Here is a 26,421-nt window from a genome sequence, read left to right on the forward strand (position 1 = left end):
CTCTCTCCCTCCCTCCCTCTCTCTCTCTTTCTCTCTCTCTCCTTATCTCCACATTAATCCTCTAATAAAGAACACGGGAAATAGGAGACAGCAATCTCTCTCTCTCTCTCTCTCTCTCTCTCTCTCTCGCTCTCGCTCGCGCGCGCGCGCGCGCGCCCATTCCTCCTACCTTTCCATTTTTATTCCCATCTTTTTCCTTCTTTCTCTCTTTCCCTCTTCGTCTCCCCATTCCATCCCTCTCTCTTGCACTTCAATCTTCTTTCTATCCATTCCTCCTCCTCCTCCTCTTCCTCTTCCCTTCTCCTCTTCCAACTCTACCCTTTCCCTCCCTTTCCTCCCTCTGCCTCACAATGCTCTCCCCCTTTCCCCTTCCCCACTTCCATTCCCTCCTCCCCCTACTCTTCCATTCTCCTTCCCTCTCCCTCTCCCTCCATCCCCACTCAAGTCCTCCTGCTCCACTAGACACGGGAGGAATGGCAGATATAGAACACCCTTTCTCTCTCTCTCTCTCTCTCTCTCCACCTGTAGTTGTAATGGTGGGTGGCTGTAGTTGTGATCTGTGCTGCTGTGATTCCTTGATTGTTTGGTCAATGCTTGTGTGGTACTGTTTGTTAAGCTGCTGTTGTTGTTGGTGGTGGTGGTGGTTGTGGCTGCGGTGGTGGTGATTGTGGTGGTTGTGGCTGTGTTAGGCCTTACACAGAACTAACAGACACGTGGCTACATATTGGAAAAAATCGGTCACGTCAAATTTCTGTAAAGTTATCAGGAACGTGATTTTTGTGTGAATGGATCTTGTTTCTGACACTCACAGGTGGATCTCTCTCTCTCTCTCTCTCTCTCTCTCTCTCTCTCTCTTTCTCTTTCTCTCTCTCTCTCCTTAAGTGCCATTCTTCTTCAACTGAGCCAAACTTTCTTGCCGCTTTCATTCTTTCTCTCCCTTCCTTCCTTCCTTCCATCTTTCCTTCCTTCCTCTACTCCCTCTCATTTCCTTCCTCTTTCCCTCCTTATGTCTCCTACTGGACTCTTTTGTGATTTCTTTTTCTCTTCTTCCGTTCTCATACTCATTATTATATTTCCTCCTCCTCCTCCTCCTCCTCTTTCCTCCTCCTCCTCATCTTCCTCCTCCTTCTCCTCTTTCCTCCTCCTCCTTCTCCTCCTCCTCCAAGTAACCAAGTTTTTTTATTTCTCGGGTTATTTTTATTTTCAGCCAACAAACTTTATTCCTTCAAGAGACGCCTTTACTCTCACCATTATTTTTTTCATCCTATTTTACTTCATTTTTTTATCATTATTACAATTTTTATTTTATTATTCGTTTTTCATGATTATTTTATTATTGTCACTGTGCCCTATTAAAATGTATTGGTATTCTTATTATTTCTGGGTTTTTATTCATTTCTATTCCACTTTACTCTTACACTTTTGTTACTTTGCTAAACTTTACCTTTTGTTTTTTTTTTATTTCAGGACCAGTAAAGGTTTAGATCCAAGGGGTGGTTGGATTCACTGCACACATCACGCCATTCAGGGAAGAGTAACTGGTCACCCTCGTCTTAAATGTCGGGAATGAACAGTCTAGCCCCGGACCCCTACCGTCCCGATGACTAAAAAAATGATGCATGGATTTATTATGCAGTTACTTAGATTTTACCTTGAAGACTTTACTAAGAGATACAATTTCTCTCTCTCTCTCTCTCTCTCTCTCTCTCTCTCTCTCTCTCTCTCTCTCTCGCCCTGGCTTCTTTTTTTTTTTTACCTCAATCTCTTCAATTTCTTTCTCTATCCCTCCCTTCTATTAGTGTTTCCTTTCTGTATCTCTCCATTTTTACCCACCACGATAGCGAAGCTGGTATTGTTTTCAGTTTGTCTGTCTGTCTGTTAGCATGATAACTTCGCAACCGCTCAAGATACCATCACAAAATTTTACAGGTGAGTAATAGGGATGAAAATCTCCTGCGAGTTCGAAACTGGTAAAAGTGGGTCACGGTCTGTCAGTCTGTTACCACGATATCTTCGCAACCGCTCAAGATATCATCACAAAATGGATGAAAATCTCCTCCGCGTTCGAAATTGGTGAAAGTAGGTCAAGGTCAAGGTCATATTCCGAGCCGAGCTAGAAGTGTATCGGCTCGTGGATGGGGTAATTCCCCCCCTCCCCCCGTTGGGAAGGCCTCTAGTCTCATAGTTTGTATCTTTACCATTTTTTTCTCTCCCTCTCTCTAATTTTTCCCCATTTCCCTCTCCTTCTTTCTCATCTTGTTCTTATTTTTTTACCTTCATCTCTAATATTTCTCTCCCCTTTCTCTCCATCTTTCATTGTTCTCTCTCTCTTTCTCTCTTATTTGTCCCCTATTTTTCTCTCCTATCTCTCGAATTTCTCCCTCTTTCAACTTTCCATCCCTCCAATTTCTCTCCATTTCTTCTCTGCATCCGTCCTTTTTCTCTCCCTTTTCTGTCTCTCTAATTCTTTGTTCTCTCCACCTCTCCAATCTCTCTCTCTTTTCTCCCTCCATCTTTCCCCGCACTCAAATCACTTCCAGTCCTTTACAAGAAGCCACTAAACAACTCTCTCTCTCTCTCTCTCTCTCTCTCTCTCTCTCTCTCTCTCTCTCTCTCTCTCTCTCTCTCTCTCTCTCTCACATCAATTTTCCTTCAGGTCTCTCTAACACACACACACACACACACACACACACACACACACTCTCTCTCTCTCTCTCTCTCTCTCTCTCTCTCTCTCTCTCTCTCTCTCTCTCTCAGTGAATTGTCTTAAGGAGTTGTGGAGGAAGGAAGGGATGAGAAGGAAGGAGCAGGAAGGGGAGGGAAGGAGGGGGGAAGGGAAGGAGGGAAGGAAGGAGGGGTAAGAGCAGTGTAGGAGGTAGGAAGAAGGGGGAAGGAGGTAGGAAGAAGGGGGAAGGAGGGAGGAAGAAGGAACGAAGGAGGGGAAGGTAGGGTAAGCAGGGTTCTAGGCAGTGTAGGAGGGAGAAAGGAGGATGAGAAAATGAGAGGAAGGAGGAAGGAAAGGAGTTAAGAGGGTCCTGGAGGGAAGGAAGGAAGGAAAAAAGGCAAAGGACAGAAGAAGGTAACGGAGAAAAGGAGGGAGGGAAGAGTCTTGAAGGATGGAAGGAAGGAAAGAGGAAGGAAAGAAGAAAGGAAGGAGCTGAGATGAAGACAAAGAATAAAGGAAGAAAGGAAGGTAAGGAAGGCAAGAAGGGAGGGAAGAGGGTCTTGGAGAGTGGAAGGAAAGAGGGAAGGAGGGAAGGGAAGGAGGAGGGGTAAGAGCTGTGTAGGAGATTTGAGCACTAAGTCTGACTCGGCTATAACGTAATTCTGATGTTGTTGTGGCTATTCCGGCTTACTGTTATGTTCGGCTCGGGCTGGAGAGAGAGAGACGTGGAGGGGGAGGGACAGGGGACAGGGGGCAGGGGGAGAAGGTAGGGGGCTGGAGAGAGTGTTAAGAAGATGTGCGGAGGGGGATGTGAAGAAGAAACATGGGTGTAGTGGGAGAAGGGGGGAGGGTAGATGTGAGATATGAGAGGGGGGAGGTTGAGGGAGGGGGAGGTTGAGGGAGGGGGAGGTTAGGTAAGGAAAGTGCTAAAAGAAGGTGGGGAGAGGGAGAGGATGGGGAGGTGACTGGAGACTGTGTTAAAAGGAGGTAGAGTGGCCGAAGGAGAGGGTGTGGGTGGGTAGTGGTGGGGAAGTGGAGGGTGGGAGGGGGCATTTGGGGGAAAGTGGAGGGGAGGAGGAGAGAGGCGGGGCTTCTGGAGAATAGTGAACAAGTGAAGAAAGAAGTGGGGAAGGAGGGGGTAAGGGTAGGGTAGGAGGTGGGGAGAGGTGTTGAACGAAATGGGGGGAAGAGGAGAGACGTTGACGGGTAGGGGTAGTGGAGGTGGGGAGGGGGGTGATGTGGATGGTTGTGGGAGTGATGGAGCTGGAGGAAGGTGTGGAAAAGATCTGAGGTGGACGAGGAGAAAGGGGGGTATGTGTATGGCTGGGGGAGAGGGAGGGTGACAGTTGGGGGGGCTGAGGAGTGAATCTGGGGGTAATAACAAAGTGGGGGAAAGATGAGAAGGATAATAAGGTAAAGGGCAAGGCGTTGGGGGTAATGGGGGGTGGAGGGGATGGGAAGGGTGAAATGGAGGTAATGAAAGGGGGTTAAGTGGTGGGGGTTGGGAAGGAGGGGAGCAGAGAAGGAGAAGTGGGTGCTGGGGAGGGGGAAGGGGATAACAGTAGTGGGGGTAGGAGAAAGGTGAGGAGGGAAGGGAGGGTTTGGGGAGGGGTAACAGAGTAGAGGTGGAAAGGGGAGGGGGGTGTACAGGTATGTGAAGGGTGGGGGAGGGGGAAGGGGGTGGAGGGGGGGTTGGAGGGAAGCAGGAGGGGAGAGGGGGAGTAGGAGAAGTCTAAAGTGAGCTCCTGGGTGGAATTAGCAGAGGAGCCGAGTAAATACCAGTACACCGATATGGGAACCGAGATTCACTGGCGAGGGTTACGATAGAAAATGGCCGGGTGTTTTTACTCGGCGCCTTTCGCAAATACAGACTCTCTTTTATTTTATTTTATTTATTTTATTTATTTCCGTAAACACCAAGCAATTTCCTTCACCTGAGACAAATTTATCTTTATTTTTTTTTTCAATGCCGTGGACGCCCCTTGGGTTTTATTATTCAGAAGAAGGGTTCAAATTGATACCTATCGACGGTGCGAGGGTCACTAAGGTACAGAAGCCTTTACTACTATGGGTCACAATCTTCCCCTAAAACGGATCGCGTAACACTCGATCTTTGTCAACTCCTTGGCCTCATCAGCTTCCATACCTCTCTTGCTCACGCGTTCATTTACCATATTCATTCACCTTCTTGGCCTGCGACTCTTCCTCCAATTTTCACACACACACACACACACACACACACACACACACACACACACACACACGTTTATCAAGACACAAACAGGCCATACATCAGGACACACACACACACACACACACACACACACACACACACACACACACACACACACACACACACGGACACCCAAACTTCATATATACTCGTACACCTGGTGCCGAAATTGAGCGGCGTGTCGAACTACCAACAAGAGGGGAAGGGAATGGAGGGGGGTGGGGAAGTTGGGCGGGAGGGGAATTCATTGAGGGGGTGCAGAAGGAGGTGACGGAATAGTGAGGGGGCGAATCCAGGAAGGGGGAGTGGGGGTGAGAGTGAATTCTGTAGGGGAGAGGGGGAGGGAGGGAAGCTAGGGAGGAGGCGGGGGTGTAAGGGGGGAACGTGGGAAGGGTGGGGGCGAATTCTGCGAAGGGAGACGGAAAGGGACGGGGGGTGGGAGGCGTATCCAGGGTGGGGGAGTGGGGGGTTTCGAAATTGGCGTCAAGTTGTCCTGTGTTGACGGGGCGCAGGGCAAGAGTTTGTTCATTAACCTGCACTGGAGGGAGGGGGGGGAGAGGAAAGGGGATGGGTGATGGGAGGGGGAGAGGGAGGAAGGGAGTGGAAGTTGAGGGAGGGATGGGGTAGGTGGGTGGACGGCAGTGTCCTTGTGAGGCTGGGGAGAATGGGATGTAGGTGGGAGGGGGTGGTAAGGGGAGGAGGGGGAGAGGGAAAAAGGTTGGGAGAGGAGAAAAAGGCAATGAGGTGGATGGATGGGCATGCATGTTAGTGTTCTGGGAGGGAGAGGGGGAGGGGGTAGGGGAGGGGGGTGGTAGGTGGGGGGGAAGGATGGCGGAAGGAAAGGAGGAAGAGGGTGGAGGAATTAACTGGATCAGGTAGAGTTCACATTAACCTGAAAAAAATCCATAACCCCTTGCAGTTCAGTTGATGTCCAATTATAGTCACATGGGAAGGCAAATTTGAGTAGTAACCAAGGAGACTCAACCCTAACTCATAACTAAGGTTCCTCATATTTCACTCAACCACAACTACGTATTGAAGTTGAGGGAGTGGCCCAGTACCATCGGATGAAAACAAACATAATACGGTACTTTAGGATGGGTGGGAGGGAGAAAGGGAGAAGGGTGGAGAATGAGAGGGAAGGGGAGGGGAGGGAAAAGGGAGGGGTACATGGAAGAGGAAATGGGGGAATGCTGGAAGGATAAGTGGAAGAGGAAAAAGGATGGAAGGAAATGGGGAAGAGAATGAAGAAATGGAAAGGAAGATTGGGGAGGTGGAGGGAATATGGGGAAGAGAAGGAAAGTGTGGGGGATAATGGAAGAGAGAGAGAGAGAGAGAGAGAGAGAATCAAAGAATGAGTATGTCCACTGAAATACATACACACACACACACACACACACACACACACACACACACACACACACACACACACACACACAGAAACTTCGTACACAGACACAAACTCCAACCGAAGCTTCAAACACATACACACAGAGACAACAACAGCAATCCCTACACAGACAGATGGACACACACACACACACACACACACACACACACACACACACACACACACACACACACACACACACACACACACACACACCACCTCCGACACCTCTGAACACAAATCTCTTACTCATATTACACTTCCTCTCTCTCTTACTCCCTCTCGCTCTCTCTCTCTCTCTCTCTCTTTCTTACTTTTATTACATTTAATTTTTTTTCTAGCTTACTCCCCCCCTCTATCAGTCTTTTCTCCTTATTTTCATCTCTCTCTCTCTAAGTCCTCTTTCTCGCTCTTCCTCTCTTTCTCTTCCACCTCATCCTCTTTATATCAGATGCCCTCCTTCTTACTCCATCTATCTCTCTTTTCCTCCTCTCCCTCTTCCTCCTTCCAATTCCTTCGTCTTTACTCTCTCATATTCTGTCTTCCTTTTCCCCCGTTTTCCTTTACTTATTCTTTTTATTTCACATTTTCCTTCCCAACCTACCTTCCTACTCTCCTTACGTCCTCTTTTTTCTCTCATCTCTTCCTCTTCCTTCTTTCTTCCTTAGTGTTTTTGCCTTCCTTTCCTCTTTTCCCAACTTTCCTTTCAGTTCTCTCTCTCTCTTCTCTCTTTCTGTAACACTTTAGTACATCTCTTTACTCAATGTCTCCTTCCAACAATTTCTTTTCTTTTTTCTTTTTATCATTTCCTACATCCTTCGAATTTCGTCTCCTCCTCTTCTCCACTTTCTCTCCTGTTCCACTGTTCATGATTCTCTCTCTCTCTCTCTCTCTCTCTCTCTCTCTCTCTCTCTCTCTCTCTCACGAACACCCTCAACCTATTTCTACTTCTCCCTCACCAATTCCTTCTCTCTCTCTCTCTCTCTCTCCGCAAAGAGAGAATTAAAGGCCCAAGGGATATATTAGCTTAGCAATGCAGGTAAAGGGGACGAGGCTAGGCTTGCAATTGAGAGGTTGCAGATGTTGATTACTTGTGCTATTGCTAGACTGCCTCTCTCTCTCTCTCTCTCTCTCTCTCTCTCTCTCCTGGTCTTAAACTTCTGTAATTCTCTAACTTGTGTAACTGGAGGGCAAATGTTTCTATTAATATACAGGCAGACCTGTCCAGAGAGAAAGACAATGTTCTGTGTAGCCTGTGTATTTATGTAACTAGGTAACTCCTCTCTCTCTCTCTCTCTCTCTCTCTCTCTCTCTCTCTCTCACACACACACACACACACACACACACACACACACACACACAAGCACAACACATGCCATGCTTTGATATGTATTTCTTTTAATTAACTTCATATAAGTAAAAAACAGACTCACCAATTATTTAGAAAGACAGAATGGTGTGTGTGTGTGTGTGTGTGTGTGTGTGTGTGTGTGTGTGTGTGTGTGTGTGTGTGTGTGTGTGTGTGTGTGTGTGTGTGTGTGTGTGTGTGTGTGTGTGTGTGTGCGCGTGTGTAATTTCTTATTTCTCTGCCTAATTCTTTATCACCCTCTTTCTCACATTCGGAGTCATTTAGCAGGAATAGAGAAGTTATTGTTGGGGGTCTCTCTCTCTCTCTCTCTCTCTCTCTCTCTCTCTCTCTCTCTCTCTCTCTAAACTTGTGTAATTAAAGTCAGTGTATTAGGGCCAGACCACGTAGTTTAAACAGCAAGATCTGTGTGGTTTGTGTATGTACGTGTGTGTGTATGTAGGTAAGAAAGACCTACACTAACATACACACAGATATATACTGTACACATCATAACACACACACATAGACACGATCATATACACAGACATACATAAACACTAATACATAAACAAACATACACACGTCCTCTCTCTCTCTCTCTCTCAAACACCCTCTTAATTCCGTTCTCCTTTATTTTCTTCTTCTCCTTCTCTTCTCACCTTCAGCTGTACGTTTTATTTATTCTGTGTATTTACCCATCTATTTATCTATCTATCTACGTATTTGTTTGAATATACATCTATCAATCTATAAATTTTTGTGTCTCCATGAATGTATGTATGTGTGTATGTATGTCTAGATATCTGTTCATTTCTGTCTGCCTGTCTGTCTGTCTGTCTCTCTCAAACTACGTGCCGGTGCCCTAACTCACCCTGACACTTTCTCTGCGCTAAAGTTTTGTCTTGATTCTTGAGCAAATAAAACTGCCTGTCTCTCTCTCTGTGTGTGTGTGTGTGTGTGTGTGTGTGTGTGTGTGTGTGTGTGTGTGTGTGTGTGTGTGTGTGTGTGTGTGTGTGTGTGTGTGTGTGTGTGTGTGTGTGTGTGTGTGTGTGTGTGTGTGTGTGTCTTATAGTTAATTAATTTACCTATGTACCTGTCTCTATTGATATATCAATCTATCAATCTCTTTAATTTTCTTCTCTATCTGAAACGCAACTATTTGGAAAAATATTTTACTAGTGTAAGACCCCCTTTGACGACCTATGCCCGCCTCGCCCGTCACCTTTGTTCAATAATCGGAACTCTGAAACAAGACTAAATATGTCTGAATAAAGTAACATGTGGTAAGGGGCGAAGACAACGAACTTTCCTGAGATGGCTCCTCAACAGAAAACACACTGTATCAGATACTTTTTTTTAAACTTTGAAACCAAAAATGTTAATACGACACCTCTGACTGCCGGGAGTGGTCCTACAAAGTCTCATCAAACTCAGCGCAAGTGTGTACGAGGAGTTGTGAGTAGGAGTAGAATGCAGAGGTAGCGTGTAGGAGTAGAATGTAGGAGTAGAATGCAGAAGGAGTAGACTGTAGGAATAGAATGTTGGTGGGGCAGAACGTAGGAGGATTAGCATGTAAAAGTATTGTGTAGGAGGAGTAGAATGTAGGTGCAGAATGCAGAAGGAGTGGAATGTAGGAGGATTAGCGTGTAGAAGTAGCGTGTAGGAAGAGTAGCGTGTAGGAAGAGCAGCGTGCAGGAGGCGTAGCGTGTAGGAGGAGTAGCGTGTAGGAAGAGTAGCTGGAAAAACACTCACACAAACAGACAAGGGTCCATCTGCATACTGATACGTAAGGGTGAGAATTATCTTTTATCCCGGAGAGAGAGAGAAAGAGAGAGGGGAGGGGAGGAGTTACCTAGTTACATAAATACACAGACTATACAAAACTTTGTCTTTCTCTCTGGATAGATCTGCCTGTATATTAATAGATACATTTGCCCTCAAGATACACAAGTTAGAGAATTACAGAAGTTTAAGACCAGGAGAGAGAGAGAGAGAGAGAGAGAGAGAGAGAGAGAGAGAGAGAGAGAGAGAGAGAGAGAGAGAGACAACATCAACACAACTATACAAACACAATGAGGATGAGAATTCAGATTTATAAAAAGCGATACTGAATTAAACTTGCAATAATTCTGATTGTGAAGTGTTTTATATCAACACGAGTAAATATAAAACGTATGTATAATTTACCTTACAAACAACTGAAGTTTAGGAAAGTTTATAAATACTGGCACAGGTGAGGTAGATTGCTTCCATACCTGATTAGTTTTGCTGGGGATAAATTGAAGTATTTTTGCAACCTTAATTAGGTTTGGGATTCATATTTTTGACAGGATACACAAAAGGGATCACACACACACACACACACACACACACACACACACACACAGGTACAATCGCACATACACACATAACAATGGCATAAACACACACATACATACATTCACAGGTACACACGATATGTAAACACTGACACATAATTATACAAACTTAAGGGGGTCTCTTCTCAAAATTCAGCTATATTGTATTTCCATGTTACTCAAAAATATAAATAAATATAATTACAAATAAATAAACATGGATAGATGGACAGATAGATAGAGGTATATATAGTACTGAATTGTGGTCAGAGAAATGAGAGAATTATGAAGCAGCAAATTCATTCCACCTCTTCATGATCTCCGGTAAAGGAAAATCATCACTTTTATCATCGTAGTGGTCTTTCCCCTCATAACATAACATATAAATGGTACTGAGATAGAGAGGCAGACAGAAAGATAGGTAGTTACGTAGGCAGATAGATAGTTGGATAGATAGAAAGGTAGACAGACACGTAGAAAGACAGATATGGATAGACAGATGAATTACGTAGGAAGGTAGATACATACAGATACATAAACAGAGAGACAGATAGATAGACTGATAGATATAAATAAAGGCACTGGTATAAAATTAAATAATATCAATAAATAAATATAAATACAGTATAGATATTGATGGAGATCTATCTATATCATCATCATCAGCCGTTTGAGTATCCACTGCAGAACCGGCCTATCCCGACCGACGTCGGGACGATACAACCAATGTATCTCTAGCAAGTGGCTTAGGCTGTCTAGTAGAGATTGTATGTAGGGTGAGAAGTGCTTGTAAGTGTAATTGTAGTGTTGGGGTGGCTTTGGATGTGTGTGTAGTCTGTGAACCAAGTGTAATCGGCCCGCGCAAGCCGACTGGGTGCAAGCATACTTTATAGTATGCGACACTGGTTCAACCACAGCACCCCTGACGTCCGCCAATGCAGTACGTGGCCGGGTGAAAACTCCCAAAGTTTATTACCCAGGCGGGGCGCGAACCCTGGTTCACCCGTGTACGAAACGCACACTCTACCACTGTACCACAGAAGCTCCATATATCTATATATGTATATTGTTACATAGCCTATGATTTCATCATCCTTTGTGTAATTTTAACGCACAGTATGCTGCATGTTTGATCACGAGCGTGTTCTGCCTCAGTCCCCCCCTTCTACCGTTATAGTAGAGTAAGTCGTTCTCTCTGTTGTCCAGAGCGGGATTGTCAACTCTATGTCCCCATGGCTTCATTTGCGCGTCCTTATTACAAGTTGTATCAAGCTCTGCCGGCCCCTATATAATGAGCTCAGTCTCTGCATCATTGCCACTTAGATCTGCTCCTCATTTTGTTCACATCTCTGTCCTCCCCTGTACAGATATTATTATTGTGAGTGCTCAAGAAATCTCCAAACATCTAGCAGCTGTGTGTAATTTGAGTATAACTGTTGTTGCATTTTTTCTTGTACTGTATAGCATAAGTTTAATTTGTAGGCCTAGTGAAGTTTTTGTAATACATGTAGGGATCCTTATGTCAGTCATTTTTGATAATAGTTTGTATCTGTAATAATTTATCTGGCATTCACTGAGTATTATCTGGTATCTCATTTTATCAGGGCTGACTTAGATAAATTTATTCTTGCTAATTTCGTGTTAATAGAGGCTATTGCAGTTAACCATATATTTAACCTGTTTTTGCCATTACATTATCCTTATGAGTCCTGAATGTTTTGTTGTTAGTTTAAGCATTAAACTTTAACTTGTAATTTTACCTAACTCTTTTGTTTTGAACCTGGAACTTTACGGGACAGTAGTGACTCTTAGTATTCTCACTTAATGTGTACATTATCTTTCTCTGTTCCGTAACAATATATATGTGGAAAGAGAGAGAGAGAGAGAGAGAGAGAGAGAGAGAGAGAGAGAGAGAGAGAGAGAGTTATTTTCAAGCCATCCTCAAGTTAAATACGATACTAATCAATGTTACGCTGGCTGAAATTAAAAACACGAGTAGCGAAGGCATGACAAATATTTTCACTTAGTTATCATTGCAGATATTCAGTAGTTCTCTCTCTCTCTCTCTCTCTCTCTCTCTCTCTCTCTCTCTCACACACACACACACAAACATTTACCTAATTTTTCCCTTTCAACTTCAACTCCCCTCACCCCTTCTCTCTCTCTCTCTCTCTCTCTCTCTCTCTCTCTCTCTCTCTCTCTCTCTCTCAAAAACATTTACCTAACCTTTCCTTTTGAACTTCAACTCCCCCTCCCCCCTTTCTTTCTTTCTTTCTTTCTCTCTCTGATCCATGTTCATCTTTCCCACATAAACATTTACGTAACCTTTAGCTTCCTACCTCAACCCCCCCTTTCACACACACACACACACACACACACACACACACACACACACACACACACACACACACTCACACACACGGCTTCAGGCAAAGTGTTTAATAAGGAAATGAATCGAATACGCACACATCAGGCGCTGTAACTTTAAAATTAATTTTGCTTTACTTACGCCAGAAATAAACACAATATTTTAAGCGAAAATTATCCATCGGTTTACATACACCAAAAATGACTAAGAATAAATTGTCAGGCGGGGCTTCCTTCGTCAATAAATCTGTATTATTATTATTATTATTATTATTATTATTACTGATAATTATTTACTGCTTGGCATACAGGAAAAACGACCAACCATTTTTTTTTTACCATCTGAATCACATCCACTAAAAGTACCAATAAAGTGAGCTTTGTGAGCGCGTGATGAGCAAGCGAGTGTTTCTACATTCGCCTATCATCATAATTTCATCTTGGCGTAAACTTTCAACATTTCTGGTGAGGCAGCTGAACAGGAACAGATAAATAATTGAGCTAAAATATTTACTTTCTCACGTTTTCTTTCACTCTCACGTTTTCACTCTGGATGTGCAGATAGCGAGGCGCCGTAGCATCCATCAGACGCACAATGTTCTGTTCTCTGCTCCAGACTTGCCGTGTCAACGAACTGCGACGGTAATCGCTTGGCTATTGATCGAATGATAAAATACAGAAATGGGGTGATTACCCTTGCTGATTTCACCCCCTGAACACAAAGAAAACATTCATGTAAAATTATGAGCGTAATATCCTGTCCAACATTTAACTGTTAGAAGTCATGCACGAAAACACGGTGTTACAACAGGAAATCTATTTTAAATCGATTTCATAGTGGTGCATGTCAGTTGAAGCCCTCGGTACATTCCCTTGGAAAGTTGGGAATCCAAGGGGTTTCTTTGGTTTCATGGGTAAATATATATCTAAAAAACAAAATTTATTGAATGTATCTATGACCTGCCGAAAGAATCTCTTCTCTATCTCACAAAGTAGAAAAGTTATTAGCCTCTGAAAACCACTGGGGTTGGGCCGTGTCGTGTCGGGTCAGGCCGGGTCATGTCGGGTCACTCATATCTAGGCCGAGCGTAAGTATCGCTTCGCTTCGCTTGCTCGCTCGTAAAAACAACGCATACACAACTATCTACATTTTATAACTAATTCACCTACACAAAAAAAGTAAAAAAGAAAGAAAATGAAAATGAAAAAGAAAAAAGTTACTATTATATTAAGAATTAGGAGACGACACCTATACAACGACATCATTAAACTTGTCATAATATGAAGCAAAGAAATGAAACACAGATACAAAAGAAATCAATCTATTGCTATTTGGAGTTGTTGTCTAAATCGCACGCATCTAAATATCATACTATTGTTCGGGATTAAAAGGTGACTCTCTCTCTCTCTCTCTCTCTCTCTCTCACACACACACACACACACACACACACACACACACACACACACACACACACACACACAAACTGTTCTGGATTAACTTACCTTACCTGAGGAGACTTCGTTGGTCGAGCTGGTAGATCACTTGTCCTGTAATCATGATGACCCGGGTTCGATTCCGGCCGGACCTAAGGAGGAGGTGGAGAAGACATTGAAGTGGGTCCAAGAGTCTGTCTTTACGTGTGTTATTCGTACTCAAAGCCTCGTCATACCAGCCAAAACACCGGGTCTGTGAGTGGTATTTCTGACATAGAAGATGGTATAATTGCACGTTTACGCCACCCTCAAAAAGATCCCTAACCCCTTCAGTCGAAATGTAATCAGAATGGAGGACTCACTAGTAACCAAGGAGACTCATTCCTACCTCAAACAGTGCGGAAGTGACCCCGTTCTGTCATATGAAAACAAAGATCTGTAGTGAGAGTGTGGTCAATGATGTGTGAGGGCTGCAGAGGACTGACCCTTTGTTGGTGTGTCGTGGGTGTATGACTGAATTTAGGGAACGGGCGACCTAGTGTATGTCCAGAGTCGAATGCATACAGGAAATGATCCATATATTCGTACTGAGGATAAACATGAACACACACACACACACACACACACACACACACACACACACACACACACACACACACACACACACACACACGCACGAAGATATTAACACAGCTGAACCCAAACACACACACACACACACACACACACACACACACATGAAGATATTAACACAGCTGAACACACACACACACACGTACACCCTCTCACATAAACTCACCACTCATAAATTCTTTCCAATGCAGCAGAGTTTTTGCCAGCGAGGTCAGTCACATCTGTCCTGGTGCACTGTATTGGTGTGTGTGTGTGTGTGTGTGTGTGTGTGTGTGTGTGTGTGTGTGTGTGTGTGTGTGTGTGTGGATATCGCCTTTATGGTCGGTATGATAGGGGTTATTTCAAGGCATATCCAGGAAGACAGTGTTCAAACGATTCCAGGTTTTATGATATGACTGAATAAGGGTGATTTTACGTAGGGAATAATCGTGTATGCAATTTAATATCGTCTTTATGACAGGAGGAAATTAGAGCCAGATTAGTTAAAGGTATACTGAGGAAAACTACGTGTGGACTTGAATATCGCTCTTTTGGTAGGATAAAATAAGGGATAGATTTCATAAACGTATATTAGTGAAGACTACAAGTGCAAGGGAATATGGCTTTTATGGCAGGAGTCAATAAGGGTTAGTTTAGGGGGGATATATTCACGTATACACCTGAATCTCACTCCTATGACGGAAGAAAGTAAAGGCTAATTAAAGGCAGGGATATTAAACCGTGCAAATGAATATGATCCTTATGAAAGAAGTCGATTAAGGCTAAATTACCAAAGGATATCAACCTAAGTAAAAACCAAACTTCGACTTTATGATACGAGAAAATAAGGTCTAATATACATAAAGTATATTTCCGCGTGCCACACCCTATTATCGCCCTTATGAGAGGAGGGAATAAGGTCCAAATTTACGTTACGGACTAATAACGTGTACAATAAGTGAAAATGGGCCTTATGAAAGGAGGGAATAAGGTTTAGTTTTGGGATGGTTTAACTAGTGGCGTAAAAGTGGTGGTTTTAATCTCCGCTCCTGCCACATCAATACCCACCACCCCAACCTACCACTGATTTACGACTGTCTATCTATCTATCCATCTATCTAACCTTCTATCTATCTATCCATCCGAATATCTATCTACTGTATCTATTTAACCTTCTATGTATCAAGCTATCTATCAATCTATTTATCTGTGTGTATCTTATATCTGCCTATCCAGTTGTCTACCTCATTTTATTTCTATCAATATGGCAGTCAGCTGATCAGTCTGACTCAGTGGCACAAAAAAGGCAATGCTACGGCTCTACTTCATTTCCATAGCACTTCTTCGTGACTAGCACCAACCTCCAGTGCTAAGCCATTACTACAGCTCAGCATTCAAGAAGGAGCGATGGCAATTTTAAGCCAAGTTAGAGCAAGAGGAGTATAGTGAATCTTTATTTTTATCTTTACTTGTGTCTTTTACGTCGGGTTACATATCAGTACATTCTCTCTCTCTCTCTCTCTCTCTCTCTCTCTCTCTCTCTCTCTCTCTCTCAAAATCATCAACATATCGTTCAACAGGGGCTTCTAACACCACTTTATCAGTTTTCTTCCGTGTTAGGCAAGATATATATTTACTTCATCAGTAAACTGGGCGTTGTGAGCGTACGTCGAGCTAGTGAGTGCCATGTAATCACAATTTCCCTTTGATATGATATTATAGGCGGAATCTACGACATTACATTCCTAGAGCTGATGTCAAACAACACAGTGTTACGACGGAAATTCTTTTTAAATCTGATTTCGTGATAGAGCCATTCACCGATTACAGCCGAACACTCATTTGGAAACCCCGAGATTCCAAGGAGTTCCTACGCCTTTATGGGTGAGTTTTCAGCTGATAACAAAATTTACTGAATGAACGTTATCACATGCAGAGAGAATTTCAACTCTACTTCACACAAGAGTAAGTTATTAGCTTCTGCTTTGCGTGACGGCCTGGCCGCTCATTTCCAAATTTAACTGCGAGTAAACATGGCTCGCTCGCTTCGCTGGCAATTAGTTACTCGTGTTCTCACCCCACTCATTACAGGAATAACTCTAGTATTCTATTCCGGTTAACCCAAGACTATTTTATCAGCCACAGAATGCGTCACAGCAACCCAGGAGTGTCAATACCGCCACAGAATCCATAAATAACATGAAAGAGGCTACTAATGAGCAACGTCTACGAATATACCGATCAGCAGGACAGGTACGTACACGAGGCTGCTATACTGATGATAAATAAAAAGTCTGAATACAGGGATCACAGATGCTTATGAAACGACTGATAAAATATTCTTGGAAGGAGGTGGGAGGAGGTGGTCTGAGATTGTAAGAAGAAACAGCAAAGATAATAGTGAAAACATTTTACTCCCCGCGGTAAATATGTATGTATGTATGTATGTGCATGTATGTATGTACTGTATGTATGTATGTATATATGAACTAACCACAATGATTACTTTCAAGTGTACAGGTCGTGTGCTTAATTATACCCCAAACTGCAAAGTGGAATGCTAACCCATAATTACTGAAGGTCATTAAGTAACGCCTATGGTTATTAGGTATGGTCAGCCTGCATCCCATATCACAGAACGCAGTCAGCAGCCATACAGGAAGGCCAGGTGCGTTACATCATCATCATCATCATCATCATCACAATTTCGAGGTCAGCATCCCACCTTGCCCCTCTCTCTCTCTCTCTCTCTCTCTCTCTCAAAAACAACTGCTTCTTTATTTCTTTAAAACACAACCCTCAATCAGATAATATTAAAAAAACAGCAAAGACCTCCATAAAGTAACTCCAAACAGCAGTAAAAAAAAAATCTCGCCTCCACATCACACTCCCTCATTATTCCACACACTCTCCACCTTCCCACTCCACCCACTCCACAATTTCTTCCACAATTCCCTAAGACATGAGACGCTGGAAACGGCTATCCTTACTGCCGTCTCCTCCAGTTATAAGATTTTTTTCTCCTTCTGCCTGTTTTCTGAGCATCGGGAATGAGGTACTTAAGATGAGGTGAATGTTGTCTTCATCTCTCTCTCTCTCACTCTCTCTCTCTCTTACATTACACTTCTTTCTCCTTTCCCTCCTTCCCATACTTTCCTTACTTCCTTCCCTTCGTACAAATAATAGTCGAATAAAGGTCTATCTTAGCCTCTTGTTTCTTTTCTTTTCTTTCTTTCTTTCTCTCTCTTGTCTGTTGTTCCATCTTTTTTTATATATATATTTTCATTTGCCTGTAACCCTTTAGCTATTTCCTTTCTATTTCTTATGTTTCCTTCCGTCTTTTATTCTTTTTCTTGTGTCTGTCTTCCTCCTTCTTTCATTATTTCCTTTTCTTTGTTTTTCTTTCTTTCTTTTTTTGGCTGTGTTGAGGATGGACTCCAGCCTTCTTTTGTCATGTAAATAGCCAAAGGACTCTCTCTCTCTCTCAAGAAACATCAACACAACTACCACTCTCTCCCTTCGTAACCACCACCACCACAACTACCATCATCCACCAACTCAACTACCATTCCCTCCCCTTCCCTCACTCCTGACTATCACTTCCACGACTAATACAACCATTAACCTCGCTCAGTCCTACAACCACTCACACCAATACCATTCACTACCATAACTACCACAGCAACATCTAGTATCTCTCATTCAACACCAGCACCAACTACCACAACTCCCAGCACACCTACTAGTCTCTCTCAACCACTGTCGCAACAAAACTACCAATATTTCTCATCTCATTCTGTCCACTTCTCTTCCCTAGCATCACAACCACAGCTACCAGTTTCTCCACTATACCTACAACTACCATCATCATCCTTCACTACCTCCATCACCATCACCACATTCATCATTTCACAAAAGTACCACGACCATCACAACTACCACTTTACACTCCCACCACTACCACTATAACCACCACCACACCCACCACAACCCACTACTACACACACCACTCACTCAACCCATCCTAACAACATCCACAACCATCATAACCAGAACTACTCGTATCACCAGAAACAACAAGCATCACCACTACTATCACCACCACGAACCACCACCACCACTACCACCACCACCATCACAAACAAAACTACTACCACCAACCACCATCACCACCACCACGACACCCAACACTAGTCCCACCAACACCACCACGACACCCACCCGAACTAGCCCCACCATCTCCACCACAATCACCACAACCATCACCATCACCACCACACTCATCATCCCTAATCCACAGGGTCCTCTGCCGCCCACCACCCCGTCATTACCAATACACATTACAAAGAGATCATCATAATTACTATTACTAAAAAAAGCCACTCTCTAATTACCCACCCCTCATTAACTCAACCCGATTATTTACCGCGCTAATCACTGCCATTAGCTCGTTCGCCCATACACCATTAGGACCATTACCCCTACGCTGACGATGCCTGGCTCAGATATCACGTGAAATGCATGGGGCCCAATGAGCAACGTGATTTGTATGGCGGTGCTTGCGGTAAATTGGGGGTGCTGAAGGGCGTGGTACGTGAATTGAATGGGCGGAAATTTTTGCTACGTGACTTATATGGATGGAATTTTGGTACGTGAATTATACGGGGGGAGGGGGGAATTTCTGCTACGTGAATTATATTTGTGGGAAATTTTTGTCACGTGAATTATGTGGGAAATTTTTGCTATGTGAACTGTATATGCGAATGTACGTGAACTGAATGAGAGAACTGATGTACGTGAATTGTACGGGAGAATGCCCGTGAAGTGAATGAGAGAACTGATGTACGTGAACGTATGGGGGAAATTACCGGTGCGCACTGTACGTGAAATGTATGAACGGAATGATGCAAGTAATTGTGTGAACGAAACAATGTACGTGAACTGTATTGGGAAACAAATACACGTGAAATATACAGGAATAATTCGGGTGCATGAATTATATGGGTGCAATGACACACGTAAAATGTATGGGGAAATAAGGTAAGTGAAATTTACGGGAGAACTAAGTCTCTCTCTCTCTCTCTCTCTCTCTCTGCAATTAAATCAATAACACGTGATTCACAGGTATGCTGATATCCACAAGGGAAACACGATATATCCCGAGAGCTTTCGTGTATTCACATCTTCAGGTGAGAGTATAGCGAAGGAGTTGTTGTACACCTGTCATTTTTATACAGACAGTAGGAGGGGGAAAGTCCCAAGGGGGCCTACTAAGTCGCTGACAGAATCCACTGTTCTAAACTTACATCCTCGTTTCTAGCTAAATAAATACAGTATTAAAATAAAAAATATTACAAACATAAAACTTAATTCTTCATATACACACTTATGGATGACGATGAATTATATAACGTACGGTAAGCATAACTGATGAGTGTCGTAGCATTATGTTGTTCAAGGATTATTTCTGTAAAAAAAAAATATATATATTATTTCTGTATAAAAAAAGACAGGCGAACTCCAACTCCTACAATATGCTCTTCCCTGAAAATGTGAATACACGAAAGTGCTCGGGATATATCGTGTTTCATTTTCCTTGTCGATATCAGCATATACTGTATATATATATATATATATATATATATATATATATATATATATATATATATATATATATATATATGTGTGTGTGTGTGTGTGTGTGTGTGTGTGTGTGTGTGTGTGTACGTGAAGTGTATATGGCTAGATACAGTACGTGATTTGTACAGCGGTGCTTCCGGCAAATTGGGAGCTGAAGGGATCTGGGTGGGGTACGTGAATTGAATGAGGGATAAGCTATACGTGAAATATATGGCAGGCAAAAAGGATGTGAATATAAATTAACAGAAGGATGAAATACAACCCTGGCAAACCCCAAAGCTGAAGGAAAATTGTACGAGAGAGAGAGAGAGAGAGAGAGAGAGAGAGAGAGAGAGAGAGAGAGAGAGAGAGAGAGGGAGTTACTGTTGGCACCAGAATTGTGTGTCAGATACAGGAGTGTCTACATTTTCACTCTCTCTCTCTCTCTCTCTCTCTCTCTCTCTCTCTCTCTCCCTACTATTCAGGTCCTAAACTTCTGTAATTAGAGAGTAAGTTATTCTCTTAATAATAAAAACAAATCACCTATGAAGAAGGATCGAAGGGTCTGTGTATCCGTGTAATTCGCTCTCTCTCTCTCTCTCTCTCTCTCTCTCTCACCCCTTTCCCACACATTTCATCTCTCCCTCCCTTCTAACTCTCTCACACTGTCGTAACTCAATATCATAACTCTCCCTTTCTCACTCCATTCATCTCAACCCCCTCTCTCTCTCTCTCTCTCTCTCTCTCTTGTTCATATCTCCGTGCATCATATTTTCCTTTTTCTTCATATCCTCCCTCCTCCTTACTCCTACCAGACCTTCTCTCCTTAATGGGAAAGTCCATATATAGTGCAAGGTTATTGTCGTTTCATTGATGAGAGAGAGAGAGAGAGAGAGAGAGAGAGAGAGAGAGAGAGCCACTGTGTGCTACAGTTTACGGGATATGTACAATGACAAGTTCCTAAGTGTGTGCGGGCGTGTGTGTGTGTATTTGCATGTGTGTGTGCATGTGTATTCCTCCATGCATGTATACGTTTTAAAAGTTACGGAGTAAGTGCACATGGTGTGACGTTATTGCATCCCTGCGTAAGGGAGCTGTATGTATGAATGTATGTATGTCTGCATGTAATGTATGTATGTACTCGTATGTATGTATGTGTCAATGTATGTATGTATGTATGTATGTATGCATGTATGTATATATGTATGTATGTTTGGCGTGCTTTGACCCTAGCACAGACACAACTACTAACACTACCTTAACTGCTACTACACTCATCTTTACCAAACAGTACCACAGCAGCAATCACTACCACAACCTCACCTACCACCGGTAAAGTGCGCTTTGTGAGCGCGTGTCGAGCGAGTGAGCGCCATGTTATCAAAATTTTCCTCTGATATAGCATTACAGGCGGAATCTCCGATATTAATTGCTGGAGTTGATGCCAAGAAACACAGTGTGACGGCGGAAAATCTTTTTTAGTTTGAATTCGTAACTGAGGCGTTCACCGATTAGACCCAAACACTCCCTTGGAAAAGTCGAGATGTCAAGGGGTTCCTACGCCTTTATGGGTGAGTTTTTAGTTGTTAACAAAGTTTATTAAATAAGTAGATCAAATGCAGAAAGAATTTCAATTCAACTCCACCTAGGAGTAAAGCTATTAGCCTGTGCTTAACGTGACTCATGTAGGGCCAGGTCACTCATTGCCAAACAACTGAAAGTAAACATCACTCGCTCGCTTCGATCGCTTGCTTATAGAAACCATGCCCACCACTACCCACATCATTCCTTTCAACACAACAACCTTAACTACCAAAACCACCGACACCACCTCAAGTGCCACCACCAGTACCACTACCACTTGCACCACCACTACTACCACAACCACCACCACTATAACCACCATCACCACTATCAAGAACACCGCTACCAAGACGACCACCATCATCACTACCAAAAACTATCACCACCATTACCAAAAATACCACCACCACTACGACAGCTACCACAATTACCACCATCAGTACGGAAACATAAATCACTTTTACCTCCTCCTCTCTCTTACCTCTTTCTCTCTCTCCACCTTATCCTTTCTCACACATCAGTAAATTAGAGAGAGAGAGAGAGAGAGAGAGAGAGAGAGAGAGAGAGAGAGATTGTGCTCGCTTGTTGGCAAGCGTTCTAGTGTGTGTGTGTGTGTGTGTGTGTGTGTGTGTGTGTGTGTGTGTGTGTGTGTGTGTGTGTGTGTGTGTGTGTGTGTGTGTAAAGAATGTACACGCCAAAAGACACGTATGAGTGAGCGAGTGAGTGTGAGAAAGCCAATCAATGCTTTCTGAATGAGGCGAAATGATACCTCTCTCTCTCTCTCTCTCTCTCTCTCTCTCTCTCTCTCTCTCTTCTTAACCCGGCCTAAAACTGCCTCTCTCCATCTTTAATAATGAGTTGTAGTAGACGAACGATGCTAGTCACGAAGAAATGCAAAAAGGACGAAAATCTGGGCCAAGTTGAGGTGCAAGAACTATATCAGGATGTGTGAAAATGTAACTATTACATTTCTACTTCCCCCAGATACTGAGCTTAAATTATTGGTCACCTGTTTCCAAAAAACTAAAATAAATAATATGAAGAGGGTCGCTTTAGTGCTTTCCCATTTAAATCAAGGGAAAAAAAAACATCAGGAGAGAGACAGATGGATAGGATGACTCTCTCTCTCTCTCTCTCTCTCACACACACACACACACACACACACACACACACACACACACACACACACACACACACACAGTCTCAATTATGAACAGGTTGACAAAAACAAATAAGAAAATGAAATTCTCTCTCTCTCTCAATTGTGTGAGAAAAACAAGAAAAAAAATTGCCTCGTCATCTTATCCTCCGCCATCAGACTGCCTTCTCTCCACCCCTCCCATATTTACCTCTTCTCTCCATCCCTCCCGTATTTACCTCTTCTCTCCATCCCTCCACCTTATCATCGGCCTCCTCCCTCTCCCTCTCCTCTCCAACCACACCCAACTCTCCTACTCAGTCTTTCATTCTCCAATCTCTCACTCTTCATTTTTTCTTACCTGACCAAAACACGACAGGGTACTTCAACTATGACATGGACAGGTATGAGAGAGAGAGAGAGAGAGAGAGAGAGAGAGAGAGAGAGAGAGAGAGAGAGAGAGAGAGAGAGAGAGAGAAAGGAAGACAATAAACAGAACAAGAAGAGGACAAAGCAAAGAAATAGGCTCAGAATGAAGAAAATTACGAGGCAAGACGAAGACGGACGACGAATAGAAAGGGAAATACTGAGATGAGAAAGAGCCAAGGAAATAAGTATAATAACAGAGGGAAAAATAAAACGCTGAAGAAGAGCCTGTGAGGAAGATCAAATACAAGAAAGGGAATTATAAGCTGAATAAAAGGAAAAGATAAATAAATAAAATGATAGACAGATTAATAAATTGATAGATAAAAAGACAGATAAATAACTAAATAAATGCAAATAAAAATAAAGATGCCCAACAATAAAGACACACTCCAGGTAATCACCCTAATTGCATCCACCTTTTAATTACACCTGGTCGCCATACCTGACACCCCCGGAAATGACACCTGACGCTACCTGGGGGGGGGGGCGTTCCTGGCATACCAGGTGGAGACAAATTTTTTAGTGAACGAGATAAATGTCTAAGATGATTTAAATGGCTTGAGTAAATAAGGGAAAAATGTGTGTGTGTGTGTGTGTGTGTGTGTGTGTGTGTGTGTGTGTGTGTGTGTGTGTGTGTGTGTGTGTGTGTGTGTGTGTGTGTGTGTGTGTGTGTGTGTTGCGAATGCTGAAAGGAAATATGAAAGAGGTTTTAGAGATACACAGACACAGATTAGATAGACGCATATAGATAGGTAAGTAGGTAGACAGAAAGACAGATAGAAAGACAAGTAGACAGAGATAGGCACAGAAAGATGCAGATAGATAGTAACTGACAGATGGAGATAGATAGATAGATAGATAAATAGATAGATAGGCAAAGATACATAGATACAAAAACAGAGAGAGAGAGAGAGAGAGAGAGAGGGGGAGAGAGATGGGGTAAAGAAAAGAGAAAAACATGAAAAAAACATAAAGAGGATAAAGAGAGAAAATGACAGATGGCAGTGGATACAAAAGAGCAACAGAGCAAGAAAGTGAGCGAGAAAGGGAAAGAGAGAGAGTGAGTGAGTGAGAGGGAGGAAAAAGGGATAATGAGACAGGATGAAAGGAAGGTGTCGCATGCTGCCTCCTTTTGTCCTCTCTCTCTCTCTCTCTCTCTCTCTCTCTCCCATCCTTCACCCTGCCTCATTAACCCCCTTACCCCATTCTTCCTCCCTCCCTCCATCTCTCATCCTCTCTCTTTCTCTCTCTCTTTTTTCCCTCTCTCACTGTCATCTGCCATTCCCTCTACTCCTTGTTACCTCACTCTTTCTCACTCTCTCTCTTTTTTTTCTCTCTCTCTCTTGCAAAGCTCAGGTAACGAGGAAGAATTGGTTAGCAGATGTGTGGTAGGAGAGTTGTGGTAGTTGCGGTGGTGCCAGTAGTTGTGGTGGTGACTGTGGCTGCGGCTGCTGTGGTAGTGGTAGCTGTGATGACTGTGGTAGTAGTGGTGGAGGTATTGGTTGTGGTAGTTTTGGTGGTAGTCTTGTGGTAGCGCTGGCAGAAGTGGTTGTGGTAATGGTGGTAGTTCTACTAGGAATGGTAGTTGTGGTGGTAGTAGCGATGGTTGTAATTAGTAGTATCGTGAACTGACTCTAGAAATAGTTGTGGCTGTAGTAATTTCTCTGGTTGTTATGGTCATGGTAGTGGTAGTTTTGGTGGTAGTTGTGGCTGTTGTTGTGGTGGTGTTGACAGTGGTAGTTGTGAATGTTGTTATGATGGTGTTTATAATGGTAGCTGTGGTTGTTGCTACGATAATTGTGGTAGCAGTGGAGTGGTAGGTGTCGTTGCTGCTGTGATGATGGTGGTAGTTGCGGTTGTTGCTATAATAACTGTGGTAGCACTGGAGTGATTTTTTTTTTTTTTAGCCAGGAAAAAGGAACCAAAGTCCAGAAACCCGCAAGACTGTTCCCTCCCAGAAAAAATAAATAAATAAATAAAATAAGAAAGCCAAATTCAGGATCCGTTCATTTCGAAATGCCTGGACACTACGTTTAAAAGACTAGAGGTCATAGGTATTAGGAAGTATATAGAGAGGAAGACAGTTCCAGAGTCGACTTGTTCCATTCATGAAGGACTGGGAGTAACGGTTAACTCTTGCATTTGAGAGCTGGACAGAAAAAGGATGAGAGTTTGATGCTAGGCGGATGCTATGCGCCCGTCGCAGTGGGGGAGGGATGCAAGCAGACAGTTCAGAGGAGCAGTGATCATTGAAGTACCAATAGAAAAGAGATAAAGATGCAACAGTGCGGCGAACAGATACAAGTTGAAGGGAGCCGGTAAGAGGAGCGTTAAAGGCCTTTGACTCCACCTTGTTGAGAAGAGCAGTATGTGAGAAGCCTGCACATACATGAGAGTTGTGCTCTAAACAGGGGCGAATAAAACCCCAATAATATAATCAACAAATGCACAGTAGCGAAGAAGGCACGGAGTCTACAAAGCACAATTAATCTCTTGGACGCATGATTTTACAATAGGGGTAATATGAGCTTTCCAAGATAAATTTCGAAAGAATGAAACCCCAATTATGTTCAAAGATGATGCAGGATTGAGTTGTCGTTGCTGCTGTGATGGTGGTAGTGGTAGCTGTGGTAGGTGCTCTAGTGGCTGTGGCAGTTGTGGTTGTTCCTATGATTGTAACTGTAATGGTAAAGGTAGCAGACGTGTGGTGGTTGCTGTGGTTGTAGTTGTGGTGGTGGCTGTAGTTGCTGCTCTGATGGTTGTTATACTCATGGTGTTAGGTGTGGTTACTGCTGTGGTGATGATGGTACTGTGATGGTGACGGTAATGGTAGCAGTAGTGTAGCAGCTGTGGTAGTTGTGGTTATACTTGAGGCCAGGATTGTGAGTCTTAGAAACAATATTCAAGGTGGGGAGTACAAGAGTTCAGTTTTGCTCTTGGAATAAGTTGCAGGAGTACAAAGGAAGAGAATGGAGTACAAATGAATACAGAATACAGGAATATAGAGAAAGAAAATGGAAAACATATGAATACTGAAGAATACAAAAGAATAAAGACGAGCATAAAGGAAAATAAAGGTTTACAAGTGAATACAAAGGAATACAGTTGAGTAAAAATATATACAAAAGAAACACAAATGATGAGTACAAAGGAATCTATAGAAGTACATAGAATTATAAGACAATGCAAAGGAATAAGGAAGAAAACGAGTAAGTACTGTACAAATGGACAAAGAGAAACAAATA

Source organism: Coenobita brevimanus, chromosome 26 (genome assembly GCF_032717465.1).
Source record: "Coenobita brevimanus isolate Jiangsu-jjx chromosome 26, ASM3271746v2, whole genome shotgun sequence".
NCBI classification, from domain to species: domain Eukaryota; kingdom Metazoa; phylum Arthropoda; class Malacostraca; order Decapoda; family Coenobitidae; genus Coenobita; species Coenobita brevimanus.